This window comes from Haliotis rufescens, unplaced genomic scaffold (genome assembly GCF_023055435.1).
Source record: "Haliotis rufescens isolate VD_foot unplaced genomic scaffold, xgHalRufe1.0.p SCAF_121, whole genome shotgun sequence".
Lineage (NCBI taxonomy): Eukaryota > Metazoa > Mollusca > Gastropoda > Lepetellida > Haliotidae > Haliotis > Haliotis rufescens.
This window is the reverse complement of record NW_025963804.1, coordinates 618,031-632,368: the sequence shown is the minus strand read 5'-3', so window position 1 is coordinate 632,368 and position 14,338 is coordinate 618,031. Positions and strand designations below refer to the sequence as shown.

The following is a 14,338-nucleotide window of genomic DNA, read 5'->3' as shown; positions in this document are numbered from 1 at the left end:
TATGAGTGCCCTGTCCGAAGACGTCTCATTCAACTGATGATGCACATATAACTCCAAAACCGCCAGTGGTCTCCAAGGGGTGGGCTTCCGTTGCTAGGGATTGATTTGCGTTGTTTACCGTAGTTTTCTTGTACATGTAATTTGTTTGTTAACTACGCTAACATGTAGATAGAGAGCATCGTGATGGGTTTTTCATGGTGCAATATCCGCCGCATCCGAGCAATAAGGAGCGATGCTTGCAAACTAAATGCAGGGTTCCTCAAACGGTCTGGATGCCGTTGTACAAAGCGATCTTAGCGCTAAGGTGATCGTAACTCTCATACCTTAACTTAGACTTACGACTGTCGTAGTGCTAAGGTTGTTTGTACAACGGAACCCTGGAACACGGTGATGTCGCCAAGCATGAATCTATGACGTCAACAATGGAGCCACGTCATTGTTTTTGCGTCCCCCTAAGTAATGTCGTCAAATACAAATTACGTCAACAATTACTTGACGTCACAGACAATCAATCTAACGACAGTGTACACGGCTGGGGGGACGTGTTGCACACTCCGTCGCAGTGGTGACTCAGCATAACACCACTGCCACAGGCTAATTTGCATATCACGTGACCGGACTTTTCTCTTGTTTGTAAACAAACGCGCTTTTTCAGAAATCAGTAAAGAAAGGACTAATGCAAGTTTTTTGGGGCGCTTTACATATTGTTTTGCATAACTATATAGATATGCTACTACAACTGCGACAGTGAGTTGCATGACAATATATATTTATGCATCAAAGTGACCGTGTCGCTAGCTTTCCGTTGGGCTTCGATGACAGCACGTGGAGCCGTACAACCAATGTAAACATAGGATAACTACGCAAAAACAAGTAGATTTTTACGTATTTGCATACTTTCTCAATGAAAGTTAACCATTCTTTGACATTTGTTTATGAAAATGTGTAGACTTGTCAAACATGAAACGGATGAAAAGCATATGCAATATCTTGAATGGACTGTGAAAGATGTGACGATCGTCACATGGCGCTGGCCTGTGGCAGAGGTTCTATGCTAGCTGGCTGCCGGCCGCATGGAACTCTGGGTAGGAGAGTGGACGTGTTGCTTTTGAGGTGGAAGCAGGTTTTGGTGAGACAGGAACGGGGTTTCCCATAGGTAATTCAACGGCTTTATTGTTTGAGACCATTTTCCTCCAATAGTGGAACAAGGCCCCCACGTTGTGTACTGAAATATATGTGTACACCTTGGGCGATTGTCTAGACTAGGTGATTGTATCTTTCTCTGTCTTTCAGCAAGAATTGACAAAGCCAATGGTCAAGAGATATCTGTTCTTGGCATGTACTACTGGTATGTAGGCATTTCCGGGAAAGTTTCTGAGTTGAGGGTTGGCCGCCGTACACGAGCGGATATGTGTAGTGAATTTTGTTTGCATTCACATATGACCTGAATGTTTTCCTGGTTGAGATTTTTGAGTTTCAGAAAAGAGGAAGGCTTAGTATATCTTGCACAGTGGGCGGTATTTGCCCTGGGCATTTAAGTCACAGACAGTGAGGAAAAGCTTTTTGTTGCCATCAACTATAATTAACATGGAGTATGAAAGACAAAATTATTACCATTTCCTTTATTTTAAAAAAAAACAAATCAGCAAGTCGCAGACGAAGGTATCCGATGTGACTGCATTGTTGCTGTCAGTAATATTTTGTTGATGGAAAATAACTGCTCGATTCATCTACAAGGCAGTTGCCCCGATATTTCAGAGTGTTGTGAGAGTTGTTGCAATTTTATTTCAAATTGAAACACAAAGGTTAACCAAGAAATCGGTAGGTCCATGACTAGTTGTTGAATCAGTAAACGGCCAAACACAATCAATGAAATATCAACAACTTGTGATTGTATTTCCGCTCACTGACGCATTAGTTCAATTAATCTGTTTTGAAATTAAACACATCAATAACACATGCCGTGTGTTTCTGGGACCGTCCAATCTTCATAAGCTATCCTCATAAAGAATAGACACGTATAGCACTTGTTTTGAAATGAAATCACCATGGAAAAAGCACGTCTCAATATAAATCATCAGGTTCATCGAGTGTCAACACGTGGTACTGTTTGAACGCGAGTTGGATATATGATGTCATCATACGACTATGCAATCAAACATGACATCAGCTATAATCCAGGAACGGTTTGTCTACACTTGACAGGTCGAACATTATTAAAACAAACACTTAATAGTCATAGCCATTTCAGTGATCGACATGGTTGTTACATAGAGAATCTCACCCGAATGTCTTTTGATATCAATTATATCAAAGAGTGTTGATATATATGATATCAAAAGACACGAGGGTGAGATTTTATATATCATCCAACATCATCCTTACAACTTTTGCAGTTTGTAGACAGTAATAAGCAGTGTCTTCAGTGTAAAAATTACTGCTAACAGTTTCAGTAGTAGAGCCATTAGTGCTGTCATTTGATTGTGACGTCATGGTAACCAAAGACGTCACACTTGTCTGCAAAGCATTGTGATGCAATTTCATTGCAGCGATATTTACAATTTATTACTTGCCCGTGGAGAGATCACCCGTTTAATAAACCTACAGCTGTATTACACATTGTGTAATACCAAAACGAGTGCTTATGTACTCTCGGAACACGTTTCACGAACACATATTGAAAGCTCTCAACATCCCTTGGCTTATTCAACGACATTGCGTGTGGAGATGATAGATCACTGAGAGGAGCTTATGCACACTCGATGACCCTAGCAACCTTGTCGCTAGGCTGACGTCACATGGCATTGTTTCGCCGAAGGATCTTGCAACAAAATTCCACAAATTACGTCATCGGGTATTGTGACGTGATTGTCAACTTTGAGGTGCAAGGCCCGTTCCACAAGGCGATCGTACGGTAGCGCAACGGCAGTCGTTGGTCTAAGTTAAAGTATGTGAGTTGCGATAACCTTAACGCTACGCTAATTTTGTGGAACGGACGCCTGAATTCTAAAGGTGGACCGTTGTATGGTATTAAATTCATACGTTTCAACTTTTGACGTGTTTGAAGTATTACTGTGTTAACTCAATTGGATTATGCCGTGGATCGTGTAGGTGTCAGCCTATTCACACTCAACAGTATAATTCTAAACACGTTATAAATGGCCAGTAATAAATAAAATACTAAACTCGCTCCCGTGTAAAACCAATTTTATGAAACTCGTGAATAGTTGTGGTATCTGACTCGCTTTCGCTCGTCAGATACCAGAACTATTCACTCGTTTAATAAAATTGGTATTACACGGGAGCTCGTTTAGTATTCTATATGTAGATATCACTTGATGTCACCCAGTTTTGGATGATAAATATAATTATCCTTGTCTAGTGTGCTCTTGCGCGACTTTAGTGGGCATTCATTTTGTGCTGAATATCGAGTGAGAGAGTGCCGGTACCAGTCGAGATATTATGGTTTCCACTTTCTATCGAAATGGGACAATGGGTTTGTCTTCAATGCTTTATATCAATCAACTTTGAAAATACTTACTTAGATCCCCCCCCCCAAATGCCTCCAGTGACAATGTATTCCTTCTATTCCTAGATACATGTATACACTCATTGTCAATGAATTTTGTTTCCGAAGAATATTTTGTGAATGGCAAATTGATATCTCAATATTTGTCAACTGTACATTGACTTTAAAGTTAAAAAACGTTTTATTTTTCAAAAAGATCTTTGACAGAATCACGCCATTTGGTGTATGTAATTTGTGGGGACTGGATGGCACCAATGCTCACAGATTATAAATTGTAATCTGTGGCTGTGTAAGTTTGAGAAAAAATAAATTGGTTCAATGAAGACTGGGGTGAGAAATGAAACTGCAACCACATGACCCTTTCCGTGTTTAAAATGTACATTTGTGCAAATACATTGATTTCAAAGATAAGATGTTTAAAATACCCATCAGCAGTTGTTATATTATCCGAAACTTTGTTAATTTTTTAGAAGTTTTACTAAAAATTATATTTTAAAAATTTAAACCATGTAGAAGTATTCTTTGAGTGCTGCCTAAGCGGCAGCACCGGTCATTCTTTAGATATGCTATCGCTAACATAAGATATTTTCAATTGAAAATCAAACATATCATAAAGTCAACTGAGAAGTATGGTTTCTTTTCGATGTACTAAAGATGATACTATCATCAATAATTATGGCTATAAAATATTAGAAAGATGTTAAGAACTTAGGTTTATCCATCTGTGATGGAGGCATTGGCAATGATAAATCGCAAGGTAAGGACAAGCGTGGTCGATTATGTCCGTGCATCAGCACAATGTTTGAAGATGTATACTCATTTTGATGAATTTTCACCATTATATTCAGATGCACATTTTCCTGTTAATATCACCTAAACCTAAACCTAAACTAATCCATTATGATGTTATGATGTTAACTTGACACAGTCTTTCTGTAATAATATAGACAAAGATGAACTGAGTAAACTCCGGTATTTTATTGAAAAAGAGGGAATGGCAAATGCGATCCATGTGTTGCTGTTAACAAATCAACGTCAGACACTGGGAACACATCAGCAACTGCGGCATATTCCACGTTCGGCAGACGGGGAAACCCTAAACAAAGTTTCCACAATAGACAGAGAAACGCTCTACACAACCTTGAAAACGATTTTAAAAGAATAAGGGTGTCATAAATAAAATACACTATAGAAATTGCGCCAAACGCAATTACAAAACGTAAGAATGCAGTAAGTGTGAAACTCAGACGTGACGGTAAATACTCCCCTAAAGATTTTAGGCATCTATTAAACCCTGCAAATTGTGACAAAATTGATAAAGACTGAAATTTTATATATTTTTAAGGACATTAGCGCGTCACAGCACGAAGATAGAGACACAGTCGCACATATGGAGGCAATAAACATAGGTAGCTATCAATATGATATCCCAAATGCTGAAATCACGTTAGAAGAAGTTAGACAGGCAGTGAAATCAGTGAAACGTAATGAAGCAACATGCCTCGATTACGTAGAAAACGACTCTATTATTGATTCCTTAGATTTTTTTTGGATTACTTTATACTGACATGTTTAATTTAAAACGTTCAACTGATTAACTACCAGAAGAATGGTTAATCGGAATTATTAGACCCACTCTGGACTCAAGCCCCTATAGCCCAATTACTATTTTTAGCTTCCTCTTACAAGTACTCGTATTCTAAATATAAGACTTAATGACTTCCTAGGAATAAATAAAACATTATCACCTGTCCGAACAGGATTCCGTGAGCAAAAACGAATTAATGATGATAGTTGGATATTATGTATGCAGTTTTAAAGTATTATCAATATTTAAAAAGGGTCCATGTAAATATTTAATGTAATACACAGGCTCTCATATTTCATATAAGAATGCTTAGTTGATAGCGATTTGACAGTGATTCATAAACATATGCTCACGATCTGGCCGGAATCGTACAATGGTCAATGATTATAGAAATGTTTTTTTGTAAATTTTATTTATGTATTTAAATTCAGTGATTAAACACACTCGTGTACATTCCAGTGTTTGTCTAATCAAAACACTGTTTGCAAATATGTGACGACAGATCTAAACTATTAAGTTAAGAAAGAACCCTTTAACAAGTAAATAGGAAGAGTTGATGCTTTTTTCAAAAAATGGAGATCCAAGGCATAAAAAAAGGTTTTACTTTTTAAGTGTAATATAAGGCATAAATCAAAACCAACCACTCTTCACTCCTGCATATGTAAAAACTACAATTTTGCACATATGTTACATTTTAACCTATTTCTTATGTTTGTCCATGGTCACACAATTACGTAATTAATACCATGCATGCTACAAACATTTTTTTAAATTGATTCATAGAGCTATTGTGTTAGAATATCCATGATACATGGTGTTAAGACAATATTCATGTAAATAATGGAATGGAAATCCAAATGATATGTGCTGGTGATTAATGGTAATAAAAGACAGAGACGGCCACTGGTTAATCCTGTTTTTTCCTCAGCTAACCCTGCAGTCGAGCTAGTCCCATAAGTCTACCATAAGTCGATATACGTGGTTTATCCAAGCTATTTGCCCGATTCTACGGCTTACTGCTATGTTACTAAGGCTCTTGTACGTATACTTGTTGCTGAATATATAAACGAGGAAAACAGTTTATCCCCTACACTGAAGAAGGATCATATTGCGCCTTTGATAAACTACAAACTCATCTTGCAAACACTTGTGTTGGAAAGGTTAGTGTTTAAACGTGTGTATGTTTACTTACACATACGGATTATAGAAAGGGACATTTCGTTGTTCGTCAATTAATCCAAATCTCTCAAAATATGCTTTATTAAAAAGTGTTTTTAACATATCCAAAGTATACTGACCCGCAAAAGAAACGTCACCCCAAGTAACATTGCATGAAAAGTTAAAAGTTTAAATACCTGGGTAATTTGTGTCAAAGTTTCTAAAATTTATCTTAACCTTGTCCGGAAAAATGAAATTTGATGATAAAAAAACCCAAAGCATATGACAATAAAACCGATCGCCCAAACGCATCACGGCAACGGCCATGGTAACCCGATGTACGTGAGTTCCGTGCAAATTGAAATTGCACATGCGTTCTCCCATTTCTTGCCCTATAAATATCCACCCAGATCGGATAACATTCATTCGTTATTGAATTGCTACCACATGCCAAGATTGGCAAGAAATCAGCGACACTAAGCCCTTGGACGATTGCAAGCTGGACAAACCGCCCGACAAGTAGCCAATTCATTTCACGTAAGGACCATATACAGGCTCCAGCAACGGTACCAGACCAGCAACACTACAGATGACCGACCACGTAGTGGGAGACCAAGGTCACCACCCGACGTCAGGATCGTCAGATTGCGCGACAACATCTTCAAGATCGCTTTGTTACTGCTGCGGAAACCGCTCGACAGACCATGGGGACACACCAGCGACGATTGACGAGCAGACACCTCCACTGTCACAGGCCATACCGAGGACCCATTCTGACACCACGTCATCGCCGGGACCGTCTTCAGTTGGCAACACAGAACCAGCATTGGCACCACCAGCAGTGGAGAAGAGTCCTCTTCTCAGACGAGAGCCGTTACTGTATCTCAACAGCTGATGACAGAGAGAGTCTGGTGACGCCATAGGGAAAGTTATTCGGATGCTTGTGTTGTTGAGAGAGATTCGTGGGGTGGTCCGAGCATCATGATGTTGGGTGGAATTGGTCTTGCACAGAGGGACGGCCCTGTTATCTTCCAGAACATCGGTCCACGGAGAGGCAGTGGTGTTGGTACATTGATCAAGTCTTGAGACCACACGCAACAACGCCCGTGCCAACACTGCGAGAGCAACAAAAGACTTCCTCCAGAAGAATGGCATCAGAACCATGCAGTGGCCTGCCCTCAGCCCTTTAAATCCCATTGAGCACCTGTGGGACGAGATTCAAAGACGGCTGAATGACGTCCGACCAAGGCCGACAACTGAAATCAGGCGTTCCTCAGAGTGTGGGCTCAAGTGCCTATGGCCTTCATCAACCGCCTCATCCATTCCACGTATACTGACTTGTGATGCCATTTTCTCAGAGACTAGTTGTGCTTCCCTTTAAGAACATTTGACACTTTAATTTCAACCTTGGTGATCAGGTTTGCCAAGTTTCATCTTTTTAATATATCTAAAAGTATGTTTACAGTGTTTGGACAAATAAGGTTTCTCATATATCTATCCATTGTGACGTATCTTTTGCGGTTCAGTATATTTGACTTTGTGGGGAATTAACATTCCCAACACAATTAAAACGTGTAAACATATGTTTTGCAGATTATTTTTTTTATACTGAACGGGTAATTTTTCTGATGACACATCTTTTAACACATTCAATGCATTTGCAAATTAAAGTCAATAATAATTTTCAAACATTGAATACATTTGGAAGCGACTTCTTTGAAATTCGTAATAAAGCTAATTATTGTTACTTCTGTTAAAATTTTGTTACACCTTATTCAGTTCAGAAAATGGGAATAACAAACCATCTACTAAATATTTACTTAAGAATCGACTTTCACTTTTTGTGAGTTCACTGGAGCATGAACATTCATAGAGTGAGGTCCAAACTATGAACGTCCGAGCTTACAGCTCGTCGTAATAGTCATTTACATTTAAGACGTCAAAATGGCATTCGTCACCACTTGCCCCTTTCCGTAACCTGCAAGAAGACTCGTCCCCCTATCGATGAATGTTATGTGCGAAAATACGACAAACCAATCAGAATGCGCGCATGATTTCAAGTTCTTCGTCAAAGAATCCCTCAGAAATAATTTTTGATTTTATATACGTCTTGCATCTAAAAATATACCCAAGACACATGTGTTTAATTATACTGTATAATTCCGCATGTCCCGATGTGCTTTAAATTGCATCTGAAATATATATAATATATGGGGAAATACATGTTAACCATTACGCAACGAGTTGACAGTTGTTTTAGGTATGCCCGTTTGCGCTAAGACGGAACCCGGTCGCAAAAATGGCCATGAGAGGGGCACGAGTCGCTATTCGGCTTGTCCCGGAATAACACGAGCTGGTCACGAATGACGTGACGGGAGAGATTTCCGAAGATGTTGATGAACCTGTGGCAATCACAAGTGTTAGTCATCATTGATCAATTGGAGGATCTTTGAAATGTGATTGTTAAATATGTGTCAAATAGATACTAAGGTAATTTCATTCATTGCTGTAGTCTGTACCTGTCCATCTGGACACGGATCAAGTTTATACTACGTTACGTTCACCGGGAAGGGTCGTGGCGAGGATATTTGTGAACGATCATGCATTTAAACTTTCTGACGTTTCTCAATATATGCTAAAACGCTGAGTCCAAGATTAAAGGGTCTAACTGATCAGAAACAACGATTTTGTATGTATTCGTACTCGAGAATTCCCAGGGGTTTCCCCAGGAATGCGGAAATAGTCCGTCAGTGTTTACGTAATTTCAAGAAGACAGTCTCGTGAAAAACGCATGAACGTCAAATTGTGTCGTTTATACGCCTACGAACGTCGGTTTCGCGATCATGTGACCTACTCTCATTCAAAGGAAAATCCGTATATCGAGTAAACTTCGCATTAAGAATTATAACATAAACAAGCTAAATGACAGCAAACCTGTATTTACTAGATATATGATATCTATTTACACTCTATTACAGTCTGGAATTATACTTCCAGTGAAGTTTGTGATTGGTGCAAGTGAAGCAATGTGCTTTGCTGACACACGACTGAGGTGGAGAAGGGTTTGATGAGTGGCCTACACTCAACTAGGGTGGTCCAGTATAATAATAAATATGATTGGCCGTTCACAACACAAATGATAACTGGCCGACACACATCTGAAGTAGTGCATAAAACAATGGTGATTGGCTGATGCACAACTTAATTGATGCAATATTCTATGGTGATTGGCTGATGCAAAACTTAAATGATGCATTATTCTATGGTGATTGGCTGAGACACAACTTAAAAGATGCAGTATTCTATGGTGATTGGCTGAGACACAACTTAAATGATGCAGTATTCTATGGTGATTGGCTGATGCACAACTTAAATGATGCAGTATTCTATGGTGATTGGCTGAGACACAACTTAAATGATGCAGTATTCTATGGTGATTGGCTGATGCACAACTTAAATGATGCATTATTCTATGGTGATTGGCTGAGACACAACTTAAATGATGCAGTATTCTATGGTGATTGGCTGAGACACAACTTAAATGATGCAGTATTCTATGGTGATTGGCTGATGCACAACTTAAATGATGCAGTATTCTATGGTGATTGGCTGAGACACAACTTAAATGATGCAGTATTCTATGGTGATTGGCTGATGCAAAACTTAAATGGTGCAGTATTCTATGACGACTGGCCGTTCACAACTGAAGCGGTGCAGTATTTAATGATGATTGACCATTCACAACTAAAGTGACAAGAATAAATTGGTGCAGTCTTCAATATTTAAATCTATATTCATGACTCATTGTTGTTTGGCCTGACACATAATTACACTGGAGCAGATTCTCTATTGTTTGCCCAAAGCAATTATAATTGGAAGAGGACCCGCTAAAACACTAATTCTAAATTATCATTCAAGTATGGTGAACAACCTAGAGAGATTGTTGATGATTATACATATCTTGCGATGAATCTGCATAGAAACAGGAGCTTCACAACAGCAATGAAAATGTTAGTGGAAAGTGACACAAAAGCTATGTTTGCGTTGGTACAGAAAGCACATTGTGTTCTACACAATGGCAGGCTTCAAAGGTAGAGGAAATATTTAAAGACTAATAACTGCAAAACTTGCTCAGCTCTATTATCGAAAGTTCAAAGGGTTTTTACCACAAACAACTATTGAAAATTATCTCTTATTGACCCAAAATGTATATAACCATATTCTCAAATTAAAAACCAACAACAATACCTTGCACCCTGAAACCTGTCGCTGGCACACCATTCTGAGAGTGGAATGAGTGTATGAACTATGTGACTCCTGTTGGGGATGAGTGTCGCTATCTGGTCACATGTGAAGCTCTTCTCCAGCAACGAGCTATTTACGACCGTATATGTTTAAATTAAACAATATTTATTGCTCTCATCTCATAAAGCGAAATAATAAAAAAAACCGTTTCTAATTGTATTATTAATGTGCTGTTTCAAAATGTTGCTGCTGAAACATAATTTCAAGTCCTGTCATCGGCGTTGTAATATTTATTGAATGTATATATGAATGCTCATGTACTACTGCTGATGGGTTTTCGAGTACAGAAATTGAATTTGACTGACAGGCACAATGAGGCGCCCATCTAGACATTGCTGTGAGTACGAGTGTACGACTATAAGAATAGCATGGATTACATTAGTTCGTGTGCTTCCAGTGGATACTGCTTATCTACGGTCGATATCGTACTATTTCTTTGTTTTCAGCATGTAATAGACTTACAATCCCAAGTGATGCACTTGATTGATCAACTGGGACGATTTTTTTTACTTCTACTACTTATATCATTATATCACTGATGTTGAGTGCGCCGCTTAACCATAGTCTCGACATAACCCTTATATACAGTCAAGTCTGGTAAATCCGACACTCGTTAATCCGACAATCGGCTTTATCCGACACAAATGATGGGAACATAAATCCAACATAGTTCCAACAGAGGTCATGGGTCGCGTACTTGTCTAAGGCGCTTCATACGGGTTGTGTCTCTTACCCCCTCCAGGATCCGCTGATTGTGGGTTCGACCTGGTTATGGTCCGTGGTTTGTCAGTTCCCTACCCATGTTCGTGAGTAGTAAACAATTGCGACCTGTGTCCTTTTGGGCTTTCATAACACATTAAGCTGACACGCCGTGATATAACTGATGTACTTGGTGAAACCTATTTGAAATGATATGTTTATGCCATTCAAAACAAAACATCTGTGATATACAATGACTCTAGGGTGACATGAACCGAACCTGCCTAAGAAGCATCCGATTTCATTCCTATGTATATTCTTAATAAACAGAAACGCATAGGTATGACATACACATATGAAACACATCAGTACACAAACCGTATGTGATGGTACATGTACCAAAATTATATTTCCATTGTTCAAATCATCAATGAGCAGAAGAAACCAAATGCATAACCCGGGACTATTATGGGTACGGGTGGCCCAGTCTAAGGCGAATTTAAATCCGTAATAAAATACAGTGGTATAACGAAGGAGAGACACCATCTAATTACTTTTGCCACTTAAAAAGCAGGAACTATACGAATAAACCTATCAATACTATTATTACTAATAAAGGTGAAGAATTAACAGATGGTTCTTTAATCATAAACGAACAGAAAAAAAAACGTTGGAAAGAAAATTATATGAGCCGATAGACGATATTGACGTTGAAGGTTTAGATTGTTTTTTAAACATTTTTAGACATTACCACTCCAACTTTAAATAAAAATAATTTTTAGGAGAACTAGATAAAGAAATAAAAATTAACGAGATAGCTGCTGCTATTAAGTCAATGAAAATTAATAAGAGACCGGGACCGGGATGTTTCAACTATTTCTGGAAAGACATCAACATTTGGATTTATGGCTACATGAATGACACTTACTGAATAATGACAATGATTAGAGGAGTTATAACAAGCATTCCAAAACCAAATAAAGATAGACGTTTATTAAAAAACTGGAGACCTATTTCTCTTTTAAATGCACAATATATGATCATTAGCACATGTACAACAAATAGGATATAAAAAAAACACTGGATCTCCTTCTCCACGTAGGTCAGACGGGATTTGTCCCTGGTAGGTGTATTAGCTAAAGCATTCGACTCTTACATGACATCATCTTTGAAACAAAAAGCTCAAAGAAGAAAGGTCTATTAATATTAATTGATCTTGAAAAAAACATATGACACAGTTTCTGAACGGTTCATTATGAAGGTTCTAGATAATTTTGGTTTGGGAAAATAAATGAAAACATGGGTAAATATTTTGATCTCAAACTCAAGGATGTAGACAAGGAGATCCGCTTCCCCCATATTTGTTTCTTTTTGTCGCGGAAATACTAGGGATAATGATAAGAAATAATACAAATATCAAAGATACAGTTCTTGCCATGGGGAAAGTGAGCACGTAATAGGTCTATATGCACATGACACCGAACTATTTCTACAGCTCAGCAACGTCTCTGAAAGAAGCAGTAGGTACACAAAGTAAGTTCTGTACAATGTCTGGCTTACACATGAATACTGACAAAACTAAAGCCGTATGGTAAGATTCAATGGCAGGGAGTTCACTCACATTATGTTCTGATTTAACATTGGACTGGCATAACGCAGATTCGATGTACTTGGAATTAAACTAAACCCTGATTTGAAAACCCTGAGGGTTATCAACACTAGAAAAAGACTGGAAACAAATACAAAAGATCTTTCAAACTGCCGGAAACAGGGAAAATAACCGTAATAAAACCTTGGCTTTGTCAACTATAGTTCATATATTAACTGTTTTACCAAATCCCCTAAAAGAATTCATAAAAAAATTAAACAGCATTTTTGTCAACTTTATATGGAATGGAAAGAAAGACAAAATAAAAAGAAGATGAAGGTTGCCTTAGAATGGTTGATATTACAATGTTTATTTACTCACTTAAGTTATCATGTATCAAACCATAAAAGCAAAAAGTTACCATCTTTCAGGCTATAATAAACAAAAATCGATATTAATGAAATTTTAATACAACCATTGTGGTACAATCAAGTACATTTCCGGATTTTATTGTTAGAAATTGGTATACAAGGGTTATTTGCCATGTAAATGATTTATGTGATTCGAATGGCTTTATTCCTTTTCCTGAGCTAAACGTAATGTATGGCATAAAAGTTACTATATTAGACTATAAACGTTTGCTCTTAAACATCCCTACGTCATGGAAAGATCTTGTGCATGATGCAAAAAAATTAAAACACAATGCAAGTAAACATTTCTTCTCCATGGCTTGATATACTTTAGACAAGCAAGGGTTCAAGGTTGTTTAATGAACTTTATTTCATCATCTAACTTTCCAGAAATTTGTGAGAAGTGGGAACGAGAAGTTGACAAATTAATTAATTGGAAATATATTTTTACAATGTAGAAAATCTACAATAGATACAAAACTATTAGAATTTCAATTCAAATTCCTACACAAAATCATATGCACTAAAACTAAAAAGGAATGGTTAAATATGAACTTGGTTGACAACAACCTATGCTCATTTTGAAATTCAGACAATGAAAACATTGCACACGTATATTTAGACTCTTCTTACGTTAAAGAATTCTGGGACGAATTTAATGCTTTTATAAATGTTATTTACGGTCATGTTATTATTGCAAAACAAAATATCTAATTTAGATATATATATATATTATTTTCCTTGCAAAGAGAAACAGAACAATTATTTCTTTTACTAAAAAAACACACCATGAAGCAGGCTGATTGACTTATTTAATCCATATCTCTTTAATCGATATGACTTACTGTCATGTTACATGCTGTACATTTTCTCATGATATTTACCATGTAATTTGATGCCTCTTGTGATACGATGAAAATGAACACAATGTTATGTCCCCTCTGAACTGAATTAAAAAATCATTAAAAAAATAGACACTAAAAGTGTTTAGATGTACAGCGTGTGTTACTTCAACACTAAGAAGCTGGTTGTGCGTTTCTTTCTTGAAGAGCACAGTGGTG

General features: G+C 37.6%; 1 protein-coding gene across 1 annotated transcript in view; it reads left to right on the top strand.

Annotated features, from left to right (window-relative positions):
* The first annotated feature begins 6,141 nt into the window (after window positions 1-6,141).
* Window positions 6,142-14,338, top strand: part of LOC124136196 (degenerin mec-10-like) — a 35,275-nt gene continuing 27,078 nt past the window's right edge. Inside the window, exon 1 of the mRNA XM_046502057.2 lies at window positions 6,142-6,277. The gene's annotated coding sequence lies outside the window, so the exon portion shown is untranslated. The remainder of the gene's footprint in view (window positions 6,278-14,338) is intronic.